Source organism: Populus alba, chromosome 13 (genome assembly GCF_005239225.2).
Source record: "Populus alba chromosome 13, ASM523922v2, whole genome shotgun sequence".
Classification (NCBI taxonomy): domain Eukaryota; kingdom Viridiplantae; phylum Streptophyta; class Magnoliopsida; order Malpighiales; family Salicaceae; genus Populus; species Populus alba.
Window position 1 is genome coordinate 2,346,759 of NC_133296.1, and position 5,054 is coordinate 2,351,812.

Genomic DNA, 5,054 nt, shown 5'->3' on the forward strand with positions numbered 1-5,054 from the left:
CCTTGTGGTTGAGCCATATACACCTCCTCTTGAAGAATTCCATGCATAAATGCATTTTTAACATCAAGTTGCCTTAAAAGCCAATGGAATTGAGCTGCAAGGGCCAACACCAACCGAATAGTGGTAGGTTTCACTACAGGACTAAATGTTTCATTATAATCAATGCCCTCTTCCTGACTGAAACCCTTGGCAACAAGGCATGCCTTATGCCTAGCAATAGAGCCATCTGTATTTTTCTTGATGCGATACACCTATTTAAAACCTATAAGATTTTTGGCATGTGGGAGGGGAACTAAATCCCAGGTACCCTGGGCATAAAGAGCATCAATTTCTTCTTGCATAGCAGACTGTCATGCAACAATTTGAGAAGCAATCTTGAATGAGCTTGGTTTAACTAGAGAAAAGTCAATAGATTGAACAGTAGTGGAATAAGCTTTCTTTTTGGAGATACCATTCATAAACTTGGTTGTCATGGGGTGAAGATTTATAGGGGACAGAGGCAAGACAGCACACAGATTCTTAAGATGAAAATCAGGATCCTCAAGGGCAGAAAATTATGTAGTAGAATCCAATCCTGACAGGGGTGAAGAAATGATGGATGAAGGCAATGTGTCCAAAGTGGCAGCAGTGCTCATGGTGGATTATGAAGTAGAGCACACATGCAAAACTGCATTGTGTAATGAAATAGAAGGTGGAACAAGAGGAGATAAATGAGAAGGAGAAGAGAAAGTTGTAGGCACAAAGGTGTATGTCAATGCAGACTCGTCAAAGATGACATGATGAGTCACACAACACTTATTAGTAAAAAGAGAAAAACATATATATCCCTTGTATTGACCTGCATATCCTAGAAAAATACAGGTGGAAGTTTTAGGCTGAAGTTTGTGAGTGTTGTAAGGCTTGAGGAGAGGAAAACATGCATAACCAAAGATCTTTAAATGAGTAAGGACAGGTATAGAAGCATACAGTAAAAGATAAGGAGATTTGAGCTGAAGAGTTGGACAAGACATCTAGTTAATCAAGTAGATAGAGGTAGCACAAGCATGAAACCAAAATTTAGAAGGGAGATGAGCAGTTTGTAATAAAGTGATTGCTATTTCTAGAACGTGACGATGCTTCCTCTCAGCAAGACCATTCTGTTCAGGGGTGTATGGTGATGAATAATGCCTTTAGTAAGGAGATACTACTTGAAGGAATGATTGAGGTACTCACCACCACCATTACTCTGAAAAATATGAAGATTAGCAGAACACTGAGTGACCAAGAGAGCATGAAATGAAACAAAGATGGAATAAACTTCTCTTTTATTTCTCATTGGAAAAATCCAGGTGAACCGAGTACATGCATCTATGAAGCTAACATAGTAACGAAAATTGTCGCACCCTAAAAAAAAATCAGCGCGCGGCATCGGGTGGCGATTTAAAATCTTTCTCGTTTGTTTGAATTTGATTCGTTGGGAGTCGCCACCTAGTAATTGATTGCGGGCTACTAGGAAACCGGATGTACTGGTCTCGTCAGAGATTCGCGGGTACGGGACTGGTTGTGGTTAGGGAAGGTATTAGCACCCCTAACACACCCTACCTCAGGTAAGCTGCTTCGCGAATTTGATGTGTTAAAGAAGTTTTAATAATTGTCTTTTCATCGGAAATTAGAAATATCACTTACGTATAAGTTAATAATTCTTAACCGTGATCCGATCAAAATATTAAATTCTTCTTTAATATATTTGAAATTTATCATTAAAAAATATATACAAATAAATAAAACAAAATACAAAACACACACATACACTTTCACTATTTTTATTTCTTTTCTTTTCTTTTTCTTTTCTTTTTACATCCACAATACAAATACAAATACAAATTCAAAACAAATAAATAAAAATTACATCAATTAATTTAAAAATTACAAAGTGGTCCTTAAAACTCCAGAAATTTGCATTGAAGACCTTCTGCACCACCGGAACAGTGCTGGGAGCACTGGCGGCGCGTCTTCCCACGCGCCACCATCACTGGCGGCGCGTCTTCCCACGCGCTGCCGCAAGAAAAACACTGCAATAGGGGGGGCTGAATCGACTTCTTCCCATCATCCTTTCGTCGCCGGCGGTGTGAAGTAAAGCCACCTGCAAAGTCAAGAGCACGCAACAACAGTAGATTTTAGATTTTATTTCCGTTTTCTTTAAATCTGCTTCATTTTTTTCTTTTCATCAAATCAGCTTCTCCTTTTCTTCTTCTCGGTTTCGGATCTGTTTCTTCTACGGATCGGTCTGTTATGGGTTTCTTCTTCTTCTCCGGTGGCAGATCGGTCGTGGAGGAGGAGCTGTCGGTGGTCGCTGGGTTTCGTCTTCTTCTCCTCTGCTTCGGGTGGTTGCTCTGTGGCTGCTGAAGCTGTTGTTCGGTGGCCGGTTGAAGGCAGTGGAGCGGGCGAAAGTGTTGCCCCGGCGCTGCTGTTCGGCCGTCGCTGAGGAAGGAAACCGAAGGGGAAGCAGCCGTGGCTGAGGAGGGTGAGTGGGTGGCGACCGGTTCTCCTGAGGGAGAAGAAAAGGATGGTGGCCGGCTGAAAGAAGAGCTTGTGTCTGTTTTGGGAGAGGATTAAAATCAGATCGGGTTGCTGCTGTTTTGGTGGAGGTTCAGATGGCTGGAAAAAAAAAATCAAAAAAACAGTGGGGGGGCGCCGAGTTGAAGATTGAGGCGACGGCTGGTATAAAAAAAATCAAATGTAAAGGCGGGGGGCCGTTCCGTTTGGATCCGGGGGCTGAAGAAGAAGAAAAGGGGGTTCCAATGTTTAAAAAAAATTCAAAACCGGGGAAGGGGGGGCGGCTCTGTTGGCGGAGAAGATGGGAAACGGCAGGGTAAAATAAATGCACGGGGTAGGGGCGGCTGTGTATGAGAGGGTTTAGGTTAGGGTTTTCTGTGTTTTTTTAGATGTTGTCAAAATTGCCCCCCCCTCCTTTTGTTTGAGTTAAAGACCAGTATTTATAGGCAAAAATGTTGCTAGGTTTTTCAACTTGGTCCCTCAACTTCTTTCTTTTTGTAAATTTTGATTTTTCTTATTTTTTTGTATTTTTTGAAAACGAGCAATATCAACGTCGACTCAAAATGCAGAAAATCAATGATTTAAAAATGACGCGTGAAAAGTCGAACGCATTTGAAACAATTTAAATTCTTTTTAGACGACGTTGAAAATGCAAAAATGACGAAAATATATTAAAAAACATATTTTTTTGGATTTTCTTTGTTTTTCTCAATTTTTTGGATTTTTAAAAATATATCAAAACATGGGTCAAAAATTGGGTAGCAACAGATGCCCCCTCTTTACAATGCTTACGAAGCAAAACTCCTCAAAATTTTACATAGTAAGCTTTGTAAAGAAAACAAAAGGAAAATGATTTCATTATCTTGGGCGACCTGCCCACACACTCACACTGATATGTTTTCACGGGCGACCTGCCCACGTATACTCACTCTGGTCTATTTTCACGGGCGACCGACCCACACGTACTCACTCAAGTCTATTTTCACGGGCGACCGACCCACACATACTCACTGTCGCACGTGTGCGGCGTCGCGGCGAAAAATTCTAGTTTCCATTTTAATAAAAATGTATCTCTATTTCTATGTGGCACAGATTGGGAAGACAAGAAAATTCTTGTCTTTTATTGGTAGAAAATGGAATGGGAGTCGCCACCTAGTATTTTGGTCACTAGGAACCCTAACTGGTCTCAGAGATTGGGTACGGGGACTGGTTGCGTAAAGGAAAGGTATTAGCACCCCAAATACGCCCTACCTAAGGTAAGCTGCATTGTTTTATTGTCTGATAAAATCTAACGTATTTTCGTGTTTTCCTAGTTGTTGGTATGGTTTAAGAATAGTCCTCCTCGGTAAGGAGATCTTTATCTTATCGGGTAAAATCCTAACCGTTCTAACGTCTATACTAAAACTCGATTAATAATATTTAGAAATACGTTTTACGTATAAATTCGTAATCCCAAATACTAAAAGAAAACAAAAAGATTTTTTTTTTTAGAATTTTTGAAATATTGGCCTAGTTCTCATGGCTTGAATAAACTGGTTATTAAAGCCAAAATGCATACTAATACATATATTGTTTTGAAAATTTTCTTTGTTGTGTGAAAATATGATGTTATAATATTTATATATATATTGGAGAGACCAGGCCGTATTTTAAAACAAAAACAATTTTTTTTGGAAAATATTTTTTTTTATGTTTTGACGAAAATCGGGTATTTTAAATACTGAGCTTGTATCCTTACGGTATAAAAATACAACCCAATATTAATCCGCTTTGATAAAAATATGCAGGAAAATCAACAATATTTTTAGAGAATTTTTAGAATTTTTTTGAAAGCAAAAACATTTTTTTATTCTGAAAATCTTTGATATTTTGACGAAAACCGGGTATTTTTAACACTGGTTTTGTATCTTTACGGTATAAAAATACAAACCAACATTAAACACTTTTGACCAAAACATGCAGGAAAATCAACAATATTTTTAAAGATTTTTCAGAATATTTTTTTATTATTTTATAATATATATACACACATATATCATATAATATATAATATAATATATAATATAATATGTTAAGTGGGCGGGCCGGCCCAACTAAATGGGCCGGACAGCCCCGAAAAAAAAAACATTGGGCCGACTTCGGCCCACCATAAAACTGGGCCGATCTCGGCCCAACTAAAAAATCACTCCTTGGTCTGGGCCCGACCGGCCCAGATCACAGGGCTGGGCCAGAACCATTCTGGCCCACCCCAAAAATACTTCTGTCTGGCCTAGAGAAGAAAATAACAACGCTGGGCCAGCATCAGCCTGGCCTAGCAAACTAAACGGGGGGGGAGGGAATTATTTTCCCTCCCCACCTCCTGCATGCAGAAACGATTCTGCATGCAGGAGGAAAACTTAGGCAGCAAAAGGAAGAAAATGCAGGGGGAAGAGGCGTACCTGGCGAGGAGGAGGCGGTTGCTGGTGGTGCTGTGGCTCGCGAACGGTGGCTGCGGGCAGGGCTGCGGCTGTTCGAACGGC